Source organism: Petaurus breviceps, unplaced genomic scaffold (genome assembly GCF_028583685.1).
Source record: "Petaurus breviceps papuanus isolate PSGF00001 unplaced genomic scaffold, PetGlider_PUasm1.0 229, whole genome shotgun sequence".
NCBI classification, from domain to species: Eukaryota; Metazoa; Chordata; class Mammalia; order Diprotodontia; family Petauridae; genus Petaurus; species Petaurus breviceps.
In genome coordinates this window covers 19,971,859-19,999,544 of record NW_027185903.1, presented here as the reverse complement: position 1 = coordinate 19,999,544, position 27,686 = coordinate 19,971,859, and the positions used below count along the sequence as shown (strand labels likewise).

At 41.4% G+C, this 27,686-nt stretch overlaps 1 long non-coding RNA gene across 2 annotated transcripts in view; it reads left to right on the top strand.

The window, feature by feature from the left end:
- Positions 1–6,639: 6,639 nt before the first annotated feature.
- The window catches only part of LOC138167264 (uncharacterized), an 86,403-nt gene continuing 65,356 nt past the window's right edge, over positions 6,640–27,686 (top strand). The window contains exons 1-2 of one of the 2 annotated variants that reach the window (XR_011169847.1): positions 6,640–6,964; positions 7,262–7,451. This is a non-coding gene — a long non-coding RNA (uncharacterized lncRNA). The remainder of the gene's footprint in view (positions 6,965–7,261; positions 7,452–27,686) is intronic. The other variant, XR_011169848.1, reaches the window with a different exon arrangement.

Here is a 27,686-nt window from a genome sequence, read left to right as displayed (position 1 = left end):
TAGATAAAATAAACGGAGGCTCTGATAAATTAAGCAACTTACCCATCAAACAAGCAGTAAATTCATAGGATTATTTGGACTTAGTCTTGGAATGCACCTCAGAGGCTAAGTCCAACTTTCTTATTTAACAGCTGAGCAAACTGAGTGCTAGAAAGTGTAAGGGACTTTCCTAAGTGCCTATACCATGACATATGTGGAGCACCTGCAAAGCAAAGAAAACTATTGAGAGGATGTGTCTTCCAGAAATCAAAGTCAGCTTTTTAGCTGGGATCCTGAGCATGGCATTATGTCATAAGACAGGTCCATAAAGCATCTGCTCAGCAGGGTCAGCTTTTTCACTACAACCATTAGGATACTTGCAAACAATGAAATGGGGAGAGAAGTTCACTTAACCCGATAAACATGGACCACGAAGAAAGCCAGGGCTTATCAAAGCTGCTTCTTAAATCAGAGCATAAGCCATCTGTTCTCAGTGTTTTCCCAAATTGTAAACTTAATCTGGAAAGGAAACGTAGCATTTTGCAAAATATGCAACCCTTGACTGTGCTGCTGACTACCCTTCTGGTAGTTGTTGGGTTTAAAAAAAATATATCACAGTAATGGTGTCTTTAAATGAGTCAGGTGAAATGCTTAATGTCAGCAATTCCCAAGAAATATGTTACAGTTGATGGAGAAAAAAGAAATTCAGAAAATTCTCTGCCTCTTCTTCAGCACAGGATATTTGCTCCATTTCTCAAAAAAAGGAGTTCAGGGGTGGCTAGGTGATGCAGTAAATAGAGCACTGGTCCTGGAGTCAGGAGGACCTGAGTTCAAATGCCACCTTAGACACTTGACACTTTTTTTTTTTGACCCTAATTGCCTTGCCTTCCCTCCTTCAAAAAACCAGACCAAACAAAAAATCTTCCTCTTCCTGGACTACCTCAATGGTTTGCCTTCCTCTGCTAAACTCTGTGAACAAGCGATGGTGAAGTATCTTGAGATAAGTACTAAAATTTCCAGGTTACTGGGAACACAGTGGAGAAGAGAGTCTTTTCAGGGAGTGTGCAATTAACCAACAAGCTTTTGTTACCATGTGCCTGCATATAGTAGACACTTAATAAATACTTGTTGACTTGATTTGAATGCAGAGATAAAGATATTTTTGTGCTTAAGGAACTTACATCATGTGTCTTACCAGTAGTTCCTGATACACATACATACATAGATATGTGTATATATATATATACACATATTATATATATATATAAAACAAGGCAATGTTTCTTCTAATTAATATTATATATATATGAAGTAAATCCATGGTATTTTTGGAGGGGGGTGGTGGTATGGTGAACCTGGAAAGAACTCAGGTAGGGAGCAGAGCTTCCTAAACCTTGAAGGAAATCTAACTGGCAAAAGGAAAGAGTAAATTGCAGATGGGGACAGGCCTGAGCAAAAGGTCCAGGTGTGGGAGATGGGACCACGTTAGTGAAGGACTGCAGGCACGCTGGTGAGGCTTAGATTGTAGACTGTGTGAAGAGGAAGGACACTTAATAAGTTTGGAAAGGTTGGCTTGGCTTGGAGCCAAGTTGTGAGGGGTTTTAAGTGACAAGCTAATTAGTGAGTGTTGCAGGCCACTGACCCTGCAGGAATCCTAGAATCTGTCTGATTCCAATATGTCTCATCATGGATTCAACCATTGCTTACAAACACCTCTCATCTCCTGACCAGTCAGATTTAATAACATGGAGCAATGCAAAAAGACATTTACTTAAAATAACAAGAAAAAGGAATCGAGCATCAAGCACTCTCACTACCATTTCCTAAAGTATAAATTCCCAAACTTTCAGGAAATGTGGGATGTGAATCCTCTCGTTTCTGTTTCCTAAGCCAATATATCACCCTAGTAGAATCAATAAGTTGGTAGAAAAGGAAAAGACCAGTTTGTGATCCATTGTGTCAGCACTCCCTGGGAGGTTACATCCAGGCACATACAACCACCTAGAGATGGGCAAAGGGGTATTAGCAATTTGCTCAGACAATTCCCTGGAGCCTCTGGGTCTGAAAGGTGTTACATCCTGGCACCATCTCTGTGAAGCACTGAAATCTTGCAAATGTGGCTTCTCCCGATGATGGGAACATCCCAGCTGGGAGTATGTCTGCAGCTATTTCTTTCCAGCATGCAAGAAGGAAAACCTCCTGTTGGCATTGGCAAGGAGTTTGACTCAGCTACGGTCTCTTGGCTCCACATGCATATTTTTCTTCTTTCCCTTGTGATCCATTCAAATCTTGAGAGAGTTCGCACTCAGCCTCCTAGGCAGCCCCTTCTAACCAGAGTCTGTGCCAGAATAGCATTACCTGTTATACTCGACATGGGCTTGTGGGGAATGTAGTTACCAAGGAGATCAGGCCTCATTGCCCACCATCCCCCACATGAGCATTAGCCCGACAATATTGGTCTGTGCCAGGGGTAGGGAACCTGCAGCCTTGAGGCCACACTCGGCCCTCTAGATCCTCCAGTGTGGCACTCCCCCCCTCCAAGCTGAATCCAAACCCCACAGAACAAATCCCCCTAATAACAGGATTTGTTCTGTGAAATTTGGACCCTGTCAAAGGGTGGAACCTGAGAACCCAGAGGGCCACATACAGCCTTGAGGCTGCAGGTCCCTGGTCTGCACTATAGAATGAGGATTCTTCACCTTTTTGGTGTCATGGATCCCACTGTCACGCTAGCAAAACCTATGGACTCCTCAGAATAATGTTTTAAAATTTTCAATTAATTAACTATTAATGTTTTAAAATTTAAATAAAATATACAAGATTACAAAGGAAATGTAGCTATCAACATATTTTTAAGAAAACCCCAATAAGACCAAATTCGTGAATTTCAGGTTAAGGAGCCCAGCCTGAGCAAGTCCTCTGGTTAGACAAACAGGCACTGTCCTATGGTGTCTATTTATCCACCTAAAGAAGCATCACTTTTGGGAGCGGGTAGGTGGCGCAGTGAGTAAAGCGCTGCCCCCGGAGTCAGGAGGACCCCAGTTCGGTTCCAGCCTAGACACTTAACACCTACACAAATAAACTAGCCGTGTAACCTTGGGCAAGTTACTTAACCCCAATTGCCCTCCAAAAGGAAAAAAGAAAAAAAGGAGCGTCACTTTAATCACCACATTCCTTGAGCAGAGAAGTTTAGGTTCTCTTGATCTCACTTCACTGGGTCTGTTAGTTGGGAAGCACACATGCTTTGGGTACATGTGAGACCAAGTAGAAGGGGCATCTCATATTTTATTGGGTAATGAAAAGGAGAAAAGGGTATGGGTGGAAAGGGAAAGGAAGGAAGGAGCGAGTTATATACAATGGAAAGAACACTGCTCACTTGTTACAGGGAAGAGAGAGTTCTGGGGGTGAGTGGGAGGAGTGATTAAGATGCCAAAAAAAATAAAGAGGAAGAAAAAAAGAAAAGATTAAAAATATACTGAAGAGAGAAGGAAGTTCAGAAGGGGACACAGACAAGTAGGTCAGTGTTGGTACTACTATATTAAATTTAATACATCCTTTTACGAAACCAAGCTGTACATATATAATCCTCTTTCTGTTCTTTGTTCATAAAAAAGGGGAATTTCAAAATGCAATGAATGTTTCTCTGGCCTGACTTTCCCCAAGTAAGGCTGACTCTATCTGCCCACCTCAGGATTTTAAGCCCCATGAGGGACTAGAATGTCTTTTTCTAATGCTATCAGCTCAAACCCCCATACCAGTGTGGTTCCCCTCATTCAGGCACCCCATTTCAATAATTAACATCAATCAGCTTTTACAAAGGGATATTTACTTTGATGACATAATAAAATCAGAGGTACAAACATTCCTCCTATTCCCACCACATACACTTTGGGGGTACACTCAAACTGAGACCTGGGAAAGACCTTAGTGAAAAAGGGCCAAGGTTCCCCACTGTATCCTGGGCTATCACCTGTAATCCTCACCTATGCCTTGCCACTGGATGAACCAGATGGTTCTGGAGGAGAGAGTGAGGCTGGTGATTTTGCACAGCTCTCCATCATTAAAATCCAATTCACTTGCATGTCATGGCATCACCTCCCTGATGTGATGGTCCTCTTTGAGAATGAAGGACAATCAACAACCAATCAGTATCACCTCAGATCACGGAAAGAAAATATTCAAACTTAATGTCATTTTTACATTGCAGTGGTCCCACCAAGTTCATGCAAATGCAGTATTGCTGCTGGATGATACCTCATGTCTGCTACCAGTCAGCGGGCTAGTCCTACAGATTGCTGGACGAGCTGTTTATAGACCTCAGAACATAGGCAAGAACTATAGATACTGTGACTGCCATTTTAAAGACGAGGGAACTGAAGTCCAGAGGGGTCTTGGGAATTGACTGTCCATGGTCAGTCAGTCGAGAAGCATTTACTAAGTGATAGACACTGCCCTGAGGATACAAAGAAAGGTCAAAACAGGCCCTTCTTCGAAGGAACTCACATTCTACCAGGAGCGACAATAGGGAAAAAAACCCAAAAAACCAAAAAACCCAATTATGCGCACAAGATAATGTACAGTGTAAGTGGAAAGTCATCTCAAAGGGATGGTCACATACTTCATAAATGTTAGAAGCAGGATTTGTATCCAGACCCGGCACACTAGCCATTTAAGACATACTGCAAGCGTCAGTCCATTAAGGCACTCCCATGGGTACAGTCATGGGAGGCAGCTGTAGCTTCTTTGTCCCAGATGTTGAGCCATCTCCCTGTGCCAAAAAATGGAGCAGAGGAGAGCATTAAGCAGGGCTGGAGGCTGGGGTAGAACAGAGGTCTCAGACATTGTTAACACCAACATCTTCCTTATATAGCCCTCTCCTCATTAGAGGGTCTGTGTCCAAAGGAGGGACAGAAGCAGAAGAAGCCTGGGGAAAACCAGGGGCTTCTGTTGGCTCTTTGCTGAAGTCTGTATTAGTAAAGTGCTTAGCACAGTGCCTGGCCATAAGAGGCACTTAAGAAATCATTATTCCTTTTTCTAAAGTCTATATGCCACATGAATGACTGTTGGCTTCATTCTCTTTATACAGCAGAGGTTTGAAGACATTTCCAAAAAGTTTTTGTGAATTCCATGTGTCTGAGAGGTACAACTAGATTTATTTGGAAGAGTGGCCAAGGAGCTAATGTTTTTCAGAAGGATCTGTAGGAGATTCCCCTAGAAAATATATTTTTCTAATTCTGGAAAAAAAAATCCTAAAATTGGAGCCAGGTGACACAAAGACACATCGAAGGCAAGTTTTCCCGGGCCAGCCAGGGGATCCAGAATTATTCATAAGGAATAAAAGTTTCTTTGTGGGTTTCCAAAGAAACCTCAATCCCCAGACTGAAATATGGGCCAGTGGAGTATGCCAGGTATTGCTGGTGAAGGAGAAGAATGATTTCAATCACTTTTCTAAGGTCACAATGTTAGGCTAATAAAATAACATGAGCTTTCCCCTTTTTTTAAACAAGGGTGGCACATTAGCTGAGCTGCTACGCGAGAAGAGAAAAGGTCTATCTGCAGCACTGGGAGAGAACAACGGCAAAGACACTGCACTTAGTGGGGTGAGACATAGCAGGAGAGTTAGAAGGAAGCTGGGGGACCCTGTGTGTGGTGGGATGGCTACAGTGGTCCTGGTCAGAGCAACTGCCCCACTGGCTTTTGGGTTCTTGTGGGAAGACATTCAGGAGAGGAGACACAGTCTTGACTGTCCAGGCTATCTTGTCTTATGTATCACATACATACATACATATGTATCACACGTGGGTGTGATTGCAAACATTCACTCCAATGGAGAATAGTCTGCAACAAATTCTGGTTGATTGATTGAATGATTACCTTCCCCAAATGCACAGGTTAGAACTAATTGAAAAAACTCCTGCCTTTTAGGCAGGCCTAGCAGAGGCAAGGAAAGTCACGGGCTGAAGGTCAAATTACTCCAAGATTCATTCATTCTTATTTGGAGGCAAAGGCATTGTGTGTGTGTGTGGGGGGGGGGGGGATAGGTGGGAAGGCAGTTGCTCCAGGTGCAAATAGGAAGGGTGCAAGCACTATCAAGTTGGGAGCACAGGTGGAGCCCCAGTTGTTTTCCCTTTCCTATGGTCAACATTCTTTTGAGCAGCAGAGGGAAAATATGTTAAGGGTGATGCTATCATAGGGAGATATATATCTAATGCTGTTCTACATTTCTCAGTAATACATTTTCCCTAGTTTCCTGCCCATACCTACATAGGCCCAGCTCAATCTGACGCCTAACCCAACCCTGCCAATAGACCTTAAAGAACCATTTGGTATCAGGTAGTGGATGGAAAGCTGGACCTAGAATATAGGTTCAGATTCCAGCTCTACCAGTTACTAATTGGCAAGCCAATTAATGGGCAGCTAGGAGGCTCAGTGGATAGAGCACTGGGCCTAGAGTCAGGAAGACTCATCTTTCTGAGTTCAAATCTGGCCTCAGACACTTATTAGCTGTGTGACTCCAAGTCACTTAACCCAATTTACCTCAATTCCTCATCTGTAAAGTGAGATTAAGAAGGAAATGGCAAATCCTCAAGTATCTTTGCCAAAAAGACAATGACATCATGGGGTGATATCTTTACTTAAGTGTGAACTGAATTTAAATGAGGCAGAGTTGCACAACATTGTCAGCTTCATTCTTTCTTCCAGAATCGCTGAAGTCCAGCAGCAGGACAAAAGTCAGGATCACTGGTGATGGCCTGGGATGCAATGGATTCATTACGTTGGTGTCTGACCAAGCTCTAATGACCATAGCTCCTGCTTTTGCCCCCTTCATGGTTATTGCCAAATGGAAGGATGAAGAGTCAGATGTGAGTGAAAACAACTGAACTAAAAGTCACTTAACCTATCTGGGCCTCAGTTGCCTTCTCTGTAAGGTGAAGACATTGGAATAGATGGTCTCCAAGGTCCCTCTCAACCCTGGATGTTTCTGGTAAGTGTTTAATTAACTGGCTTTCCAAAAATTCTGACACTTATAATCTGTATACTAATATTTTCTCCATCACTTTCTTTAATCTAGATATTCAATAAAACAATAAGCCAAACCTTGATTTGAAGTATTTTATGATTTCCAAGGGGTAAATGCTCAAACTGAAAATTTAATAATTAAACTCTCAGAGTTTGTAGGAACTGGCTCAAATACACCTCAACTTTTACCTCTAGATTAATTGATCCTATGAACATTGCCTGGGATGGTGTTTTGGTCCCTCTCTTTGCCCCTATTGTTTAGGTGAGACCGGTCTAAGTGAACACGTGGAACCCATTAAATGAAGACTGAGGAGAAAATGAGGAGGAAGTCTCCCAACACATAGGATCATCGGTTTAGATCTGAAAAAGACCATAAGAGAACATCAAGGCCAACCCTCCTCGTTTTATAGAGACCAAAGAGGTTATGTGGTTCATCTGGAATGACACAGTTGGTAAGTGTGTGAGGTGGGATCCCAGCTCAGACTTTCCTGGCTTCAAGTTCAAGGCTCTATAATAAAACCAACTCAAGCAAGGCATTGGCAAGATGAGATTAATCTCACCCTTGGAACTAGAAAGGAGGAGAAAAGAAGAAAGTGGTTCCTTCTCAAAGATAGTTAACTGTTCCTTAAAAGGGTATGAAATATATAACAGCACCTAGGTAACTTCTGTAAAATGTATGTATGTGTACATATTTGCATTATATAATATTATATGTTAGGATATTGTATATTAATATAATTTAATTATAATATATCCTATATATTATACATCACATTATGATATATGTTACACATATATCATGTTAATTATGACAATATATTTATATAACGACTATTTATAACATTATAATTTTTTATATACATACATATGTTGTTATTTGCCCTTCATTTTGAGACCAATGATATCACGATGTGATGGGTAATGTCTTGACTTGCAAATGAATTGGATTTAAGTGAGGCAGAGTTGCTCAAAGTCATCAGCCTCACCCTCTCTTCCAGAGTCCTCGAAGTCCAGTGGCAAGATGAAAATCAAGAAGACTGTCAGCTTGGGATGTAGTAGATGACCTTGGCACAGTGGTATTTCTGGGTCAAAGGGTATACAGAGTTTTATAGCCTTTTGGGCATAGTTCCAAATTGTTCTCCAGAATGGACAGAAGTTAAGATGGCTGGCTATACCCTGGGATGCAGTGGCACTTTCACTGTCTGACCAAGCTCTAAGAGCTCCATGGCATTTGCTTCAGCCCCTTCGTAGCCCTTGGAACAAATTGTTCTCATTTGCCCATTCCACTGGGGGAAGTTGTCACATGTTTGGGGTAGATAACCCTGTAACTCACTGATGAGTTTGAGGCCTATCAGCTACCTTCAGCTTGGTTTTACCAGTCTGTGGAGACTATATATAACAAAAATTTTACAGATGTTACCTGGGTACTCTCTACTTTAGATTTCACTTCCTTTTAGGGGCAGTTAACTCTCTCTAGGAAAAAACGACTTTCATATGTGTCTATATACACACACAATGTAGATGTGCATACATATGTGTGTATATATATGTGTGTGTGTGTGTATATATCTCTATTTCTTTCTGTCTTTTTATCTATCTATATATCTCCTATCTTTCTATCATCAATTTATCTATCTTCTCTATCATCTGTCTGTCTGTCTATCTATCTATCTATCTATCTATCTATCTATCTATCTATCATCTATCTGCCTATGTATATATCTACCCATCTTTCTATCATCTATCTTCCCTTTCTCTTGCTAGTAAATAATATTCCTCTGTTGGTGCAGCGTAACTTGGGAAGCAATCATGACCACCTGATGGAAACTGTAGGTCATGCTGGGTTCCTTTGTCTTTGTGGTATTTGTCAGAAAAGTGGTGCTTTTCCTGAATTTGCTGATATGATCTGATCAGAGCTAGTGAGACAGTGAAGAGAATGCTGTGTCTGGAGTCAGGAAGACCTAATTTCAAGTACAGTTTCACTAGCTTCATGACCCTGGGCATGTCATTTTACTTCTGCTCTCTGTTTCATCATCTGTAAATTGGGGATAATAATGGCACCTACTTCTCAGGGTTATTGTGAAGATCAAATGAGGAAATATATATAAAGCACTTAGTGCAATGCCTGGCACATAGTAGTCACTTAATAAATGCTTATAGAGTTTTTTTGTTAATTTTAAAATTTTTTGTAGTGTACATATTTACATAGGCTGAGCTAAAGCATTATAATGCATACTGCAGCAGATCAGTAGACTTGCTATGGCTGCTGTATCAGGCTCATCCCTATAAGCCAGGACCTGCTTACCACCTTTCTTCCCATTCTCCTTGCTGAAAAAGACCTTGAAAGGGATCACCTGGGAGCTGGATTATGGGAGTAGGAAAGACTGGGTGTAGCAGGGCAGGAATGTGCTTTTCTTTTCTTTTGCTTTTTGGAGGAGCAATTGGGGTTAAGTGACTTGCCCAAGGTCACATGGCTAGTAAGTGTTAAGTGTCTGAGGTCGCATTTGAACTCAGGTTCTCTTGACTCTAGGGCTGGTGCTCTTTTCAATGCTCCACCTAGCCGCCCCATGAATGTGCTTTTCTACCCAAGCATTCCAACTCAGCAGACTTCCTTCTAGACAAAGAGTTTCAGAATGCCTGTGCATTGTTGCTTATTAGCTAGAGAAACAGCACAGATTGAAATGGGCAAAGGCTGCAGCCTCCAACATGGCACTAAGTATCCTCCCAGCAATGAATCATCACTCCTAAAGCTCTTTTTAAGTTGGTCTTTTGTTGAGTAGCTACTGGAGTTTGAAAATTTCTTAAGTTGAAATATGGTTTTGAGTAATGGGCCTCTCTTCCCTCAGGGACTGAGAGGGGAAGCTTGTCTGACAAAAGAGAATTTTGACTCACACTTGGGTGTGATACTGGGCTAAAAGGTAATGTTTATTCACCCAACCTTTTATATTCCAATAAGGCATGTATTTAATGAAACCCAGTTGGGGAAATAGATTAATGTATACTTGACACATACCTACAGATAAAGCCAAGTATGTAGTGGGGCCATATGCTTTTCTTCCAGAAATGAGATCAATGGAAATTACTCATTTCAGTTAATTCTCTGGCTTACTGGTGTTTAATTAATGTGGCATAGTAGACAGAACTTTTGGTAAAAGAAGAAAATTCAAATTTTGGCTCTATGACTTGATCTGGGGAAAGTCACTTAACTCGCTTACTTTTTCTGGGCCTTGGTTTTCCCCAACTGTAAAATGAGGTGCTTGGACTTGATAATCTTGAAGTCCTTTTCAGCTTTAAATGCATCACTACCCGTGATTGAAATACAGTCAACTCATTTCTGTCTCCGGTCCTTCTCAGATGGAGTGCCTTCCTTTTCTCCCAGAATATACAAATCTTACCTGTTCTTCACAGGTCTTAGCTCCTCTGTTACACTCCAGCCTACAATCATCTTTTCCCGACTTCCTATAGCACATTGTCTACAGCATCTCTTCTGGCACTCAACTATATTCTGGTTTGTATTTAACTTTCTTGAGGCAGCTAGGTGAGGCAATGGACAGAGCACTGGTACTGGAGTCAGGAAGACTCATCTTCCTGAATTCAAATCAGGCCTTAGATACTTATTAGTTGTGTGACCCTGGGCAAGTCACCCAGTTTGCCTCAGTTTCCTCATCTATAAAATGAGTTGGAGAAAGAAATGGCAAACCACTCCAGTGTCTTTGCCAAGAAAATCCCAAATGGGGTCATGAAGAGTGAGACACAGAGAGTAAACAACATTAAGTTTTCTTGGTCCCATAAATATTTTTCAAATGGAATTCACTCTTTTCCTAATTCCTTTTTCTCCTTTCTCCCTTTGATAAGTTGGTGTCTAAATGTTTAAATAGATAGAATGCAATGAAAATAATGCTTGACCCAGGTAGGAAAATTTCTAGGATCTATATATTACAGTAGTCAACGTAATAGGAAACATAGGTTGCATCCCATTTCTACAAACTCCAAGAAACGGTCCCATTTTAAAAACAATTATACTGGCATTTTAATTTAGAAAGTGTTATTTGAGATAAATGGGCATTGACTAGAGTCTTGAAATATTCCTAGAAATCTCTGTTAATTGAGAAGATTTTTCTGGGTATATTATACACAAAAAGTCATATAAACAGTACTACTTGAAGAGGGTTTTGGCCTATGCAACAATAAAAGCAGAGAGCTCAGGGGTGGCTAGGTGGCACAGTGAATAGAGCACTGGCCCTGGAGTCAGGAGGACCTCAGCTCAAATCTGGCCTCAGACACGTAACACAAAAAACTAGCCATGTGACCTTGGGCAAGTCACTTAACCCCAATTGTCCTACCTTCCCCCCTCCAAAAAGCAAAAAAAAAAAAAAAAGCAAAGAGCTGGTTTAAAAGATGGTTACTGCAACTGCAATTTGGGTTGCTGGACCATGAATTAAGATATAGGAAAGATGGACTCTTAGCCAAAGATGGAGTGCCTCTAACAAGGGCTGGTAAAAAAAAAAAATGCTTTCCTGAAGTCTTGAAAATCTGATCAAATGGGTTAAATTGAAAAGGAAGGGAGAAGGAGAAAACTACCTGCTTACATCCATCAAGCTAACTACAATAGAGAGTGGCTACCATGTGGAAAGAAGCAGTGGAAATGCCCAGAAATTCACATGAGACAATTATCCAGACATCTGCAAGTTTTCTCTCTGCCCAAAGTAGAGTATCTAATAATTTCCTGGCTTGCCTTCATGGTGATTTCATCCTTTGAAAGGTAGAGGAACTCATGAGGGAAATGGTTATTCTGGAGATGATTCTCAAAAACAAAGAGGAACCGGTTGCTGGGGTGGAGATGATGGGAACCTTTGGAGGGAAGTGACTACTCTGTCTTAGAATTTATGAAGGGGAAGAGAGCAGCCAGACATGCATTACAGATTTTAGGAGAGCTGATTTCAAAGGGTTCAGAGAAGCTAGGAAGGATTCCATTTACTCAAATTCTATAAGAGAAATCAGTCCAGCAGAGATAAGAAGTTTTTGTCTTTTCATCATGAAAATAATGAAATTCTGAACGAAATGTTTCATAATGAAATACTGAGGACACGAAGAAAAAAAAAAGACCTCCTATGAGGAAGAAAAGGGGAGAAACCTATCTAAAAAGACCCATGAGTTGGTATATGGAGAACTCATCCAGGTGAGGTTTTGGTGTTTTTTTTTTAAGACAGGTAAAGATGATGGAAGCAAGGGCAGGTAAAGGAGGATGAATTGTTCAGTTGTGTCCGACTCTTCGTGACCCTATCTGGGGTTTTCTTGGCAGAGATGCTGGAGTGGTTTGCCATTTCCTTCTCCAGCTCTTTTTACAGATGATGAAACTGAGGCAAACAGAGTTGAGTAACTTGCCAATGATCATACAGCTAGTAAATATCTAAGGCCAGATTTGCACTCAGGAAGATGAGTCTTCCTGACTGTAGGCCCAGCACTCTATCCACTGAGCCACCTAGCTGTCCAAGCAGGATGCCCACGAAAGGACAAAATAATAGTTTCAATAGCATTGAAGATGGGGACAAAAGCTAAAAACAAAGTATTTTAAAGTCATATTGGGGAAAAGAAGGGGATTAAAGAAGTCATGGGACTTCATGGGACTTTGGGATAGATGGGGAAAAAAGATTAATGGAAAATGGAGATTTAGCTACCAGGTAACACTGATTCTGCTATCTGGATAAGGAGTTGGGTCCTATCCCAAGATCACCCTAATGGTTTGTACCTACTCCTCTAGGCAGAAATAATGAGGAGTTATAAACTCTTTGTGGTTACCAGAATTAGCAAACTTTTATCTCTCAGTTCCACTTCTCTCTATGAGACAGCAATAATACCGTCAAGAAGTCTGCAGGTTTCAGGATCTTCCACATTAGAATTTAGCTCTGAGCCCCCATCCACTGATTAAATTAATTCTATTAATTAAATTAATTTCTATCTTTAACAAAGTTAAATTCTATCTTCTTTTTGAAGCAGCTGTTCTGTGAGCACTAGTTATGAGATCTTGGCATAATGGATTCATCTCTACCCAGAAGAAGTCTCACATGCTTAGTTAACATAGGCAATATTTATTCAGTATAGAATAGGTAAGCAAACTCTTTCTACATATCTACTGAGTGATTATAAGTCTACAGTTCTCTTAAATCTTGTAAGTCCTTTCAAATATGCCATTAATCTAGACCCAGAAGTCCTAGGAAGTACATAATCTGAGTGTGTTTAGTTCCTCATTGCTGCTCTCCTTTGATTGGAGAATGTAGTGCTAAACCCCAAATCTTGCATCTGTCCAGGGTATGGAATTTTATCTTGGCTGCCTTGGCACTGGCAGAGAACTTTAACCTTTTCTGGTCATAGCTAGGCCATCTCAGAGCAGTAAAAAGTACAGATGTACCTGAGATATTTCTGGTTTGTTTTCAGACCTACAATGAAGAGACCTTGCAATAAAATGAGTCACATGAACTTTTTGGTTTCCCAGTGCATATGAAAATTATGTTTACACTATGCTGTAGTCTATTAAGTGTGTAATAGTATTATGTCTAAAAACAATGAACATACACAAATTTAAAAATACTTTATTGCTAAAAAAAAATGCTATAAGGTCTGGAATTCCCCTGTCTGGGGAACCCTATACCTTCCCCATAACTATAGTTAGTGTTCTTTTTGATACCAAAGGAAGAGGTCAAACATCTCTAGATTGATTATAGGTAGTAGTTTAATCAATCATCATGAATACTTAGAAAATAGGGGCAATCTTTGGTCTGGGGTGGCAGCCTGACAGTTCAGTGGATCCCAGAAAAATAACTCCCAAAATTCCCTGGGTAATTATAGAAAACAGACAAAGGGATGAGGAGCTAGAGCGTGCATATTTTTGGTTTTCTGCTTAGTAATGAGCTTGGGTGTTAAGTCAATGTTATACCCAAGTACAAATTAGTGTATGGATCATGTACCAGTCACATATGGGTCACAATATTCTTGTTATAGCTTTCATAGATAATAGTATCTAAGTTTTGACTCAGTGACTTAATTATGACTCAATATCTAAGTTATGATTTTTAACAGATCATCATGTTCTGACTTCCACCTTTCACTGACTTTAAGTTTTTATGGCTTTTCACTTACTACTGTATTTTATGTTTTTTCCCCAATTGGGACCCCGCAAATGCTAACCAGCATCTGAGCCTTCAGTGAGTTGTAATCTTTTTGCTGGTGGAGGGTCTTGCCTTGATGTTGATGGCTGTTGACTGATCAGGGAGTGTAGTGCCAATGCAATATTTACAGCACCCACAATCACGATAAAGACTGTGATGGCAAGTATCGCATGATGTTCAATTGCAAAATATACAGATTCTCCAGGTAGAGGACAGAACTGAAATATTCATTTAGACACCAGAAAACTGAATCCCCAAACCAGTAAGCCCATTCCATCATAGTACCAAAGATATTCAGAAGCCATAATAACACTGAGAGCCATGCCATCCTTCAGCCTTCCCACAAACCAATAGGAGATCAATATTTACTCACAAACCTCTCTTTCTCCTTGCCTGAGCACCTCTCTCTCTCTCCTACCTTCTGGCTAGCTCTGACCAACTTCCTTTGAGCTCTGCTGCACCCTTCAGCAAATTCCCTCCATCACAGGCTCCATGTGATTATGTTCAGCCTATTAGGGGGCAGAGTTTACTTTCAAAGCAGGGGAGGTCTTCAACCTCCCCCCCTAGGTCTATTAAGGGGCAGGGAAAATCTTCAAATTCCCATTCCCATTACAGGGCAGTAATTGCTGAAGGTTGGGGAGGCTGTGGCAATTTCTTAAAATAAAAATGAAGTTTGCCACAGCAATTAATTTTTTCTTTCACTTGCACATTTAGAGGTCATTGTAGGGTTGGCCTAATTTCAATATTATCCTATCTCAGGAAATAGGGAGGCCTGAAGAGAGGGAGAGGGATGGACAATGTCTAGTATGTGGAGTAGTCAGAACACATTTATCAATTAAGTTTGCTATCATGTACAAGTGTGGTTCCTGGCATCCCAAAACAATGACAATAGTATCATCAAAGATCACTGATCACAGATGACCACTCAGGGTTGCCACAAACTTCCGATTTGTAAAAAATACAATATTTGCAAAGTTCAATAAAGCAGAGAGCAATAAAAGAAGGAATGTTTGTAGTGTCTGTCGCCATCACTGGTCCTCAATCTCTCCCTTTGACTATAGCACACCCCTGCTACTTCATCCTGTTGTAGTAAACATCACTGGAGACCAGAGGCATTCAGTGTCCTCCTAGCAAGGGATTGTAGCATACATCTAGCTCCATTGGAAGTACCACCTCTGACAAAGGTCCATGCCTTGAAATGGAAAGAGCATTATATAGTCCAGTGGCATCAAACTCCGATAGAAACAGGGGCCACTAAACAGTACATATGCATCAACATATTGATTTGGAAAACCATATGTTAATATTATCTATGTTCCTATTGTGTTTTTATTTATTTTGTTAAATGTTTGCCAATTGCATTTTAATCTGGTTCCAACTACAAGGTAGTGTTGTGGCTGTGAGTTTGACACTCAGTCTAGAGAATATTATATTAGGTATATTCAGAATTGATTGAATGGCTGGACATAATAAATATTCATTGCTAAAGTCAGTCAAGCCATTACCCTGATGATGTCATTGACCCTTTTTGAGAACTGTGGATGAACAACAAATCAACTAGCTTGGAACAAGATCTCTAATAGAGTATCCTAAGGATCTGGCTTGGCCTTGAAACTAGAGATGGCACAGTGAGTGCCAACCTGATCCTGGAGTCAGGAAGGTCTGAGTTCAAATTCAATCTCAGATATTTAGTATCTGGCCAACTCACTTAACTTCTGACTGCCTTTTTCCTTCAACTGTAAAACGGGGATCATAATAGCGGTTGCCTGCCAGGGTTTTTGTGAACATCAAATGAAATAATAGTGGCAAAACATTTAGCAAAGCACTTCACGCATTGTAGGTACTTAATATATACTTGCTTTCTTCCTTAAAGAGTTTAATATTTTTATCAATGGATTGGCTAGAGTCATAGATGGTATGACTAACAAATTTGCAAAACAAATTTGCAAAAAATTTGCAAAAAAAGTCCTAAAGATGGGAGAAATAGCTAACTCCTGAAAGACAGAGTCAGGATGCCAAAGTGATCTCTTCAGGACTAGGGATTTTAGTGGGTTGCAAGCTTAATATGAGTCATCAGTGCAACATGGCCACCAGGAATGCCAATGAAGTCTTAGGCCGTGTTAAGAGAACCATCATGCTCAGAGTGATGGTCTTACTCTTGTCTTTCCCAGTCTGACCTTGTTAAGAGAATGGAATTTAATTCTGTACACCACATTTTGGGAAGGCTATTCATAAGATAAAGAGTGTCCAGAAAAGGGTGATCAAGATGATAAAAGGGCCTTGAGATCTGCCAAGAGCCCTGGATGAAAGAACTAGTGATTTTAGCCTATGGGAAAAAAAAGACTTGGGGGGGGAAGCAGGAAGCTGCCTTCCAGTATATGAAAGACTTTCACCTGAAAGAGGGATTTGATTTATTCTTGGCCTTAGGGGGCAAAATGAGGAAGAATAGATAAATGTTGCAGGATGTTAGATTTAGGCATGAAGTAAGGAAACACTGGTTTAGCCTGGTGGTTCAATGGATAGAATGCTGGGTCTAGAGTCAGGAAGATTCTTCTTATTGAGTTCAAATCTGGCCTCAGATACTTTTGAGTTATGTGACCCTGGGCCAGTCACTTCATCCTGTTTGCCTCAGTTTCCTCATCTGACAAATGAACTGGAGAAGGAAATGGCAAAACACTCCAGTGGTTTTCCACCAAATGGGGTCACAAAAAGTTGAAAATGACTGAACAACAAAAAGGAAACATTTGCTATTAGAACTATCAAGAAAAAAATAGAATAAGCTGCTCAGGAGGGAGAGGGTTCATCCTTGCTAGGGATCTTCTAGCAAAGGTCAAACAGGTATATGTTAAGAACATTGGAGAGGTAATTTGTGTGCAGGCACAGGTTGGCAGTCAGCAGCCTTGGAGGCCCCCTCCAGCTCTGAGACTCGCTGGCTTCATTAAAACACAGCTGGGCATCCTGTAGGTGATGATAGATTGCTTGATATGCTCACTAAGGATGTGCCTGAGGGCCCCCAGCATCTAAGCTTCTCCATATTTAACACAAATGACTAACAGGTAGAGAATTTCCTCTTTTATGTACTAGGGTGCCCTAAGAGAGGAATCAGAGGTGCTGCTCCATTTTTTATACCAGGGGTTCATTACCCTTTTTGTGCCCTGGTATCCTTTGGCCTAAAATCAGGAAGACTCATCTTCCTGAGTTCAAATCTGGCTTCAGATACTTACTTACCTATGTGACCCTGGGCAAGTCACTTAACCCTGTGTGCCTCAGTTTCCTCATCTGTAAAATGAGCTGGAGAAGGAAATGGCAAACCACTCTAGTATCTTTACCAAGAAAACCCCAAATGGGGTCATGAAGAGTCAGACACGACTGACAATTACTGAACAGCAAAAATCCTTTCACAGTCAGGTTTACCCTACTATGGATACCCTTCTTAGAATAAGCTCTTTCAATAATTGAAGAAAACACTAAATTCCAGTTACAGATTAATTCAAATAAAGATGTAATATTTTTTTCACATGCAAGTCTCTCATAAATCTTTCTATAGACTCAGGTTAAGAACCTCTAGTTTGGTCCAGCCTCTCCTTTTGGAGGGGAAGAATCTGAGGCCAGAAAAGCAAGTTACTAGGTCACATCAAGAACAAATAATAGAGTCAAGTCTTGAAGAGAGAACCTCTAAATCCTGTACTCTTTGCATCATGCCATGCAGTTTACAGGGTTTAAAGGGTCTCAGATGAGAGGTCACTTTAATGAAAAAAGTCTCTTTATTCCCTTGGTAGTCTTTGCAGCTTTGGACATCCATTTACATCTTAGTGATGTCATGGGCAGGATGGGTTTAAGCTGAAGTTGCCTGTCCTTAGGAAGTTGATAGCCAGATTTAATCTTTTGTGTCAGTGGGTCCTGATTATACTTCAGGGTGTCAGTTCCCTCACCAGTGAAATGGGAATATGATAATAATTTTTGCTACCAAAACTGTAAAGTATCTATCACCTTCATTCACAAAGGCTTGCCACTAATCTTTCATGGTGGGAAAGGGTTGGGGGTGGTGGTAACAAGGAGAACTGCTGCTATTCTGAGAGCACGGCTGTCAAGGGCTATGGAAAGATAGATTTACTGCCTGGACTGGACTGATTTGGGTATGAGTACTTCATACATTCTGGTGCGGGAATGGGGCCACCTCTGCAGAAACACAATGCTATGGTTCTTCAGATTTTCTATTTATAAATGTGGCAAAGAGTGGGCCCTACATATGTAGTGAGGATGCTGTCCTTGTGTGTCTCAAAGGGAGGCAGAAGAAAAATCTTTGACTGTATCTCTTCCCACCCTTCTCAAAGGGGGACTTTCATTCCTGCCTGGAGGGGAAGCAGGAAATGGTACTGGAAGCCTCCCTGCTGTCCTCAGAGAGACGGAATATGGGACAGAAGTATACCTGTCTATTCCCTTAAACAATTGTTTATCCAGGGGATAGGACCAGTTTCCATCTAACTTCTGATTGCTTTGGTTTTTTTTGGGGGGGGGCGTGGAAAGAAGGACTTCAAGTCCTATATCCAAGGCCTGACCTCTTTCCCACCTAATACCAATTCCACAGTGAACATGAAGCCCATTTACTCAAACTGTAGCAAAACAGAAATCAGAGAAGGCATACACAGGAGAATATATACCAGACAATAAAGAGGGAAGGAGGTCTCCCTTTGGGAGCAAGGTAACTCAGTTCAACCAAGAGACAGGGTCCTCTCTATCTTTTTTTTTTCCTTTTGGGAGGGCAATTGGGGTTAAATGACTTGCCCAAGTCCACATGGCTAGTAAGTATTAAGTGTCTGAGGCCCGATTTGAACTCAGGTCCTCCTGACTCCAGGGCCAGTGTTCTACTCACTGTGCCACCTAGCCGCCCCCAGGGTCCTCTCTATCTTGAGGTGGGAAAACAGGGATAATAACAGCACTTCCCTCCCAGGGTGGTTGGGAGAATCAATTGAGATAATAATTACAAAGCACTTAGCGCAATGTCTGGCACATAGTAAGTACTTAATAAATATTTCCTTCCTTCTTAGATAGGTCAAATAAAAGATGGCTGCACTGGTGGACCTACCTTATTTTAGCATCCTGAAGTAGGAGTATAGGTTTGATAGCTAGGAAAGATCTTCCAGCCTCTCTAGATGCCCAACCCCCTCACTTTATAGATGAGGAAATTGAGGCCCAGACAGGTCAGGTGGTTGGCCCAAGGTCACCCAGCTAGCCAGCTCCATCCATAAGACACTTTACTTGGATTTCTGGCAGAACAGCGTGGGCTGTCCTTGTGCTACTGGAGTCTATCATGGGGCTGCCAGTCTCTTTCCTTGGAGCTGAATCAGATGGCTAAATGTTGATATAATCAACAATCAAAAATAAAATCACACTCTGCAGAATGCCCATTGAAAGAATGAAGGTCTCATGGTCTTGTGACTAGTGCTTTTAAGATGAGATGATGAGAGCTTAAACGCACATTTTAGGTTGGAGAAGATGAGCCCTTATAGAATAACATTATTCATTGGAGTACTTTTCATCTTCAGACCAGTCTCCAGATGGTAGGTTGCTTTTCCCTGCCATGATCCATCCATCTGCCCATGCCCTTGCTTACTCAGGCTTGAATGAGAGTAGCATTCAGGAGCTGGGGCTGGAGTGGTGTGCAGCTGCTATGAGCCCAAGGGGGATAAGAGCAGCACTGCCATCAAAATATCACGCTCTTACTGCGTCATCAAGGCACAAAACTTCTGGCCCAGTCTAATAGGGAGTTGAGATGCAGAGGGAATTTTCCTCATGACATTCAGGTTCCCCTTAAGGTAGGATGGGGAAGGGAGTATAAAGAGAATTTCCCTCCATGACTTAGCAAGGAAATGAAGAATCAGCTCAGTATGTATGACTTTGGGAGACCCTACAAGAGCAAAGTTGGAGGTGGAGACAAGGGAAACCAGATTCCATCCCCAACATCATCATCTCTTTCACCCCCATACGCAAACCATTGCAAAGGCTTGTCCTTCTATATTCACAGCATATCTCAGTCTGTTCACTCTTCTCCACTCATGTAGCTACCAACCTGAGTTTAGACCAGGACCTGGACCATTACAATAGCCTCCTAGTTGGTCTCATGGCTCTAGTCCAAACTCCACCTAACTACCAAAATAATCTTCCCAAAGCAGAAATCTCACCACATCATAACATCTGGGAGAGACTCCCTATTGCCTCTAGATCAGGGGTTCTTAACCCTTTTTGTGTGGGTCATGGACCCCTTTGGTCAGTGAAATCTGGTAAAGCCTATGGATCCCTCTCAGAATGTTTTTAAGTCCACAAAATAAAACACACAGGATTACAAAGGAAACCACTTATAGTGAAATACAGTTATCAACATACATACACATGTATGTATATATGTATGTATATGTGTGTATGTATGTATAATTCATGGACTCCTAGTTAAGAACCCTTGAGTCTTAAGATGAAAATTCTTCATTCAAAAATTTCAAATCCTTCACAGTCTGGCTCTAGCCCAGAGGTATCAGGGCCGCGTGTGACCCACAACACGACTGAGTGTGGCCCAACCAGATTAAAATATTAAATGGAAAATATCTAGCAAAACAAATAAAAATATAATAAAGCATAGATAATAATACATTTTAAAATTCATATGTGACCCTCAGGGATCCTTATGCATGATCTAGTGGCGCCCATTCCTATTTATTTGACACTATTCCATAGCCTATTTTCCCCAGCCTATTACTCAGCTTCATACACTCTAGACAAATGAGCCTACTCCTTCAAGCCTCCCCGCTCCATATGCCGACTTCTTTTGCGGTATCTTTTGTCCAACTTTCCCCTCCGTCTGTTATGTTGTCCTTTCCTCACCTTAGGAATCATGCTTTCCATCCTCCTACAATGTTATCCCCTGTGCTTGCCTAGGAAAGGGGGGAGCTTCCCAGCCTCTCTGATGAGGACCCTTTCTGTCTTCTTACAGCTCCACAGCAATTGCCTTGTGCCCAGCTGAGCACCCTCTATTCTCTTCTGCCCCTTTTGGCCATACACAGCTGCTCAAAACCCCCGGTCAACTCTAGTCCAAGACTGAACCCTTATAGACAATAAACACCTACCTAATCCTATTTCTCATTCTCATACTATATTCTACCTGTCACTGTGATTCTGAACCCTCTGCTGACGTTGTTCAAACCTTGTTCTTGATCCTCCTCTGACTGCTCTATTATTCTCATCGCTGTTGACCCAATACCCACAAGATTCTACTTCAAATTTTCCTGCTCCTTTCACTATTCTCTGTCGGTAACACACAAGCTTTCATCTTAAACCTTTTCCTTTCTTGCTCACTCCATCTTCTGGTTCTCACTGAACTCTGGCTTCCTTTTGATGACACAGTATCCCTGACCACCATGTCTACCATGATTGTATTTTATTCATACTCCTGGTCATGTGGGGAATTGTAATACTCCTTGCTTCCCATTACAACTTCCAGGTTCTCCCTCTACCACAGTGACTCAGTAACCTCTCCTCCTTTGAGGCTTATTTGATCCATATTTATCATCCAATCAAAATTTTGGTGACCATTAACCTCTGGGACTTCCTCAGTGCCTGGCTCAGACATTTTCTGCTCCCCCAACTTCTGCCCTCATATTAGAGGAGTTTAGCATACACATTGATACTCCTTCAAAACAATCTCCAATTCCTCAATTTACTCATTTCCCATGACCTACTTCTACCCTACCACAGCTATACACAGAGTTGGTCAGACTCTTGATCTTGCCATCAGCCATAACTGTTCTAATTCCATGTCTATGAAGTCTGAAATTCCTGACCATAATCTGTTGTTATTCCACCTCTCCCTCTATCTTGCAACTCCAAACTCTGTTATTCATCCTTACCATTCATTCCTCAGTTTTTTCTCAGGTCGTCTCTGCACTGATTATCCTCTCTTCCATTCCTCCTCTTGAACAGTTGAACTCCATACTGTCCCTTCCCCCTAATCCTGTCACCTGCCCTGCCAAACCTCAGTTCTGGATTGCTCCCACCATCTGATGCCTTTGTTCCTATTCACAGGCTGCTGAATGAAGCTGGAGAAAGTCATGAAACTATGCTGACTAGGTCCACCAAAAATTAATTTCAACTGAGCCCTCACCATAGTAGTGCAATCCTTTTACATCTCTATAATCACCATCTCACTCAAGACTGAGGCTTTACCACACATTTTCTTCCCTCCTTAATCTTTCTATGGCCTCCTTTCCCTCCATCCTCATGGCTGACAATCTTGCCTTTATTTCACTGAAAAAAATTTGAAACCATTGGCTGAGAGCTTCATCTTCTCCCCGCCCCTCATTTCTTTTTTTCTTTTTGGAGAGGGGAAGGCAGGGCAATTGGGGGTTAAGTGACTCACCCAAGGTCACACGGGTAGTAAGTGTTAAGTGTCTGAGGCTGGATATGAATGCAAGTCCTTCCGACTCCAGGGCCAGTGCTCTATTCACTGTGCCACCTATATACCCCTCCACTCCCCTCATTTCTTATCATTCACATGCCTTCTGCCACTATCTTCTCCTTTACTTTTGTCTTGAAGGAGTGGACCTTCTCCTTGTTAAGGCTTGTCAAAAGTCTCTACGTGCACAAAGGATCCCATTTTATCCTGTCTTCTCAAGCAGATTGTTCCCTCTGTTACCCCCATTCTCTCATTTATCTCCAGTCTCTGTCTACTGGGGGCTTCCCTACCACTTACAAATATACCCATGTCTCCCTTTTTGTCAAAAACCTCTCACTTGATCCATCTATCCCTGCCAGCTATGGCCCTTTATTTCTCCTCCATTTTGTGGCTAAATTCCTTAAGAAGGCTATCTATAATCAGTGCACCTTCTTCCTTGTCACTCTTTTCTAAATTCTCAAGTCTAGCTTCCTACCTCACTATGCTGCTCTCCCCAACATTACCAATGATCTCTTAAACGACAAATCTAACAGCCTTTTCTCAGTCCTCACCCTTATTCACCTTTCAGCCTTTGACACTGTCAATCACCCTCTTCTTGATTCTCTCTTTTCTCTAGGTTTTCACTACATTGTGTTCTCATCATTCTTCTACCTGGCTGATTGCTTCTTCTCAGTTTCCTTTGCTGGGTCTTCATCCAGGTGCTGTCCTGGGCCATCTTCTTTTTTCCCTTGATGATTTCATTAGCTCCCATGGATTCATCTACCATCTCTATGCTGATGATTGCCATTTCTGTCTGTCAAGCCCTAAACTCTTTCCTCATTTCCACTCTCACATCTCTAACTGCTTATTGGACATCTTGAACTTGAATGTCTCTTAGACATTTTAAATTCAACATGTACAAAACTGAATTCATTATATTTTCCTCAAAACTCTTCCCTCTTCCTAACTTCCCTATTGAAGGTACTACTACCCTCCCAGATACTCAGGTTCACAGCCTAAGTTATCATTCTTGACTCTTCATTCTCTCTCATCCCTCATAACCCATCTGTTGCCAAGTCCTATCATTTTTACTTTTGTGACCTCTCTTGTTACACCCCTTCTCTCTTCTGACACTAGGTACTCATCAATTCACATGTAAACTAAAATTTTTTTGCTTTTTGGAGGGCAATTGGGGTTAAGTGACTTGCCCAAGGTCACACAGCTAATTTTTGTGTTAAGTGTCTGAGGCCGGATTTGAACTCCAAGGCTGGTGCTCTATTCACTGTGCCACCTAGCCGCCCCCACATGTAGACTATTGAAATAACCTGCTGTTTGGTCTCTCTGCCTAAGTCTCTCCCCATTCCAGTTCAATTTCCACTTAACTGTAAAATTGATCTTCTAAAATTTCAAGTCTGATCCAACACTGTTAAGTAAATTACAATATCTCCTTAATACCTTAAAAATTAAATATAAAATCCTGTTTGACCTTTAAGGCTCTCCACAACCTGCCCCTTCCTATCTTTCAAGTTCTTATAACTCTTACACCCCCATCCTCCACATACACTTTGATACAGTAATACTGTCATCCTTCCTCTTCCTTGAACATGACCCTTTATCTTCAGACCCTGTGTATTTTCACTGACTGTACCTCATGCCCAGATATTCTCTCCTTCCTCATCTCTGGCTCCTGGCTTCCTTGGCCTCTCCCAAGTCTCTGCTAAAGTCCCACCTTCTATAAGAAGTCTTTCCTAGTCTGTCTTAATCTTAGTGCCTTCCCTCTGAGATTTGTTGTTGCTGTTCAGTGGTTTTTCAGTCATATCTGACTCTTTGTGATCCTATTTGGGGTTTTCTTGACAAAGATAGTGGAGTGGTTCTCCAGTTCATTTGGTAGATGAGGAAACTGAGGCAAATGGGGATAAGTGACTTGCTCAGGGTCATACAACTAGTAAGTGTCTGAGGTCAGATTTGAACTCAGGACCTTGTACTTTATCTACTGTGCCACCTAGCTGCCCCTGTATTATGTATCTTGTATATATAATATTTGTATGTAGTTGTTTGCATGTTGTCTCCCCTGTTATATTATAAACTCTGAGAGTGGTGACTGCTTTGTCATTCTTTGTATACCCAGTGCTTAGCCCAGTGTCTGACAAATAGTGGTGCTTACTGAATGCTTGTTGATTTGACTTTTTGGGGGCATTTTTTTGTATCCCTTCTTCTTAACACAGTGCCTGACACACAGTAGGTACTTAATAAATGCTGTTAATTTGATTTCCTTCATGATTGGACTCCAATACCACCTCCTATGATAGGACTTTTCCAATCCCCTGGTTGTTAATGGTTTTTGCTTTCTTAAATAACCATATATCCTAGTGGTACGGATAGAGACATGGAGTTGGAATAAGGAAGAACTGACCTTGGTTGGGTGAGTCACTTAAATTCTCTAGGCTTCATTTCTCTCAAGAGTGAATTTAGGGCACTGATTCTAAAGAACTCTAAGGCCCCTTCCAGGTTTATCTATTACTATATTTATCTGTTTATGTCTGTATATGTTTATAAAATTTATAAATTTTCTGGATCTCTGTTGGAGTTTTCTCTTTGCCTAGAACAGAAAATCTAGTAATTTCTTGCCTTGCATTAATGTGCCTGGCACCACGTTTTGCACATAGTAGGTGTTTATTAAGTTCATATTGAATAGAATTGAAGCTCTGCATTTACTACAGGGAGAACCCTGAGCTCACTCAATGGAAAGAAAACCTTGGCAGAAGCCTGGATTTCCATGTAGCAATCTGATTGTGTGTGTCTAGTCCTAAAATTTCCTCAGAACTTACTTGGTTAAGACATTTTTCTACATGTCAGGACACAGCAAGATGACCCCATGCTAATAAGACTTTGAGTCTTTTTTGGAAGGGAGGGGAGTGGTTCTTTTTCCTATTATATAGGACTTGTAAGGGACAGGGTGATTTCAGGAGTAATGGGTAAACCTTGTCCTCTCTCCCATTCTTCTTCATGCAAAGGCCTGAAATTCCACTGGCTTCATTCCCTTAGTTTAAGGTTCAATGAAATGCTAATATCTCTAGAAGAGGCAATATTTATTTTATTTTATTTTCTTCTTTTTTTAAGCAATCGGAGTTAAGTAACTTGCTCAAGGTTACACAGCCAGTTGTTTCTGGGTAGGTGCTAAGTGTGCGAGCCTGGATTCGATCCCAGGTCATCCTGACACTGGAGCCGGTGCTCTTACTTGCTGTGCTACCTAGCCGCCCCCCTAGAAGGGGTAATATTTAAATAGTCAGCTATTTGTGCTGTAATGTTGAAAGAATAATCTGGGTTGTTTTTTTTTTAAGCAATTGGAGTTTGCAAAAGGTTACACGGCCAGTTATTTCTAGGTGTGGTGCTAAGTATCAGAGCCTGAATTTGATCCCAGGTCATCCCGCCTCTGGTGCCGGCGCTCTTACTCGCTGTGCTACCTGGCCACCCCTGAGTTGTTTTTTTTTTTTTTTGATAGGGGAAAGCCTTGAGGTGAAGGAAAGTGAAGGAGGGGACAGAGTTAGCCGCAACCTCAGCTTTCATTTTTCCCACCTACAATTCTGATTTTCTCCTCCTTAACTTACTCTCATCTTTCTTAATCCTACTCTTTCCTTCTAATTCATGTAGTGTGTAGGAGCAGCTAAATCAGAAAATCACAGAATTTCAGAGCTGGAAAGAATTTCAATTTAGATATATAACCCATGCCTGAAAAAGGATAATATTATCAGCTAGCATTTCTATAGCATTTAAGTAGCACTATAAAGGGGCAGCTAGATGGTGAATTGAATAGAGCACCAGACCCAGGCCTAGAGTCAGGAAGACTCATCTTCATGAATTCAAATTTGACCTCAGTCACTTACTAGCTGTGTGTCCCTGGGCAAGTCACTTAACCCAGTTTCTTCAGTCTCCTCAGCTGTAAAATGAGCTGGAGAAGGAAATGTCGAACCACTCCAGTATCTTTGCCAAGAAAACCTCAAAATGGGGTTACAAGTTGGACACTACTGAAATGACTTAACCCTATAACCAACCAAAAACCCTATAAGGTAGGTGCTGTTATCCCTAGGGAAATTGAGGCTAAGAGAGGATATGAATGGCCCAGGATCACACAACTAAGTGTGTAAGGCAGAATTTCAACTTGGTCCTATTGACTCCAAGTCCAGTCCTCTATCCACTATGGCCCCTAGCTGGAGGTGCCACACCATATAATGTATAGTCATTTCACAGGTGACCACCCAACCTGTGCTTGAAGACCTCTGCTACTTTTAGAGCCTCTCCCCTCCACATTCTAGTCTTGAACAGCTTTGATGGTTAGGAAAATTTTTCCTGACATCAAGCCTATATTTACTTCTTCATAACTTAATTTTAAAAAATTCAACTTATGCATTTAAAATCTGACAGAAAAGAAAATGCCTTTGGAAAGAATTTTAAATGCTCCCATAGTTGCCAATCACCTAAGTTCCATCAACCCCCCTTTCTGCTTATGTTTATGTCCATAGTAAGCAGTCAGAATATTTACAATGTAAACAATTTTATTTCCAGTTACCTCTCAAAGGGCAACCCTTTTCTTGTGAACAGATGAAGCTAAATAGACAGACTATATTCCTGAAGAACCAACACAGCCACTCCATTCTGTCTAATGCAAGCTGTGAAGTGGGGAGGGGCAACCTTTTATGCCATCCCCCCTCACCACTCAAGCCTGAGCTTGGCACACAGTAGGCTCTTAGTAAATATTTGCTGAGGGAGCAGATGCCCTATCTTTTAAATCAAAAGAAGCTGTTAAACCTTCCACCTCAATTACTGTGACTAAGTGGATAAAGCTGTGTCCATGTTACTTTGCGTAACTGCCTGAGTGGACCCTGGGAGTTGAGAAGGAGAATATGGTCAAGCTGATGCCTCTCTGTAACCCAACGTGGCACACACAGATTTGGCAACTGGAAAGTCTCTCCTGTCCAATTGGAAGAATGGAAGGCCTCCTCTGCAGTCCTGGGGGTTTAATTTAACAAAGCCCTTGAGACCAAAATCATGACTAAAGAGGTGGTTTTTAGGCCACAATTAACATCAAAGGTTCACATCAC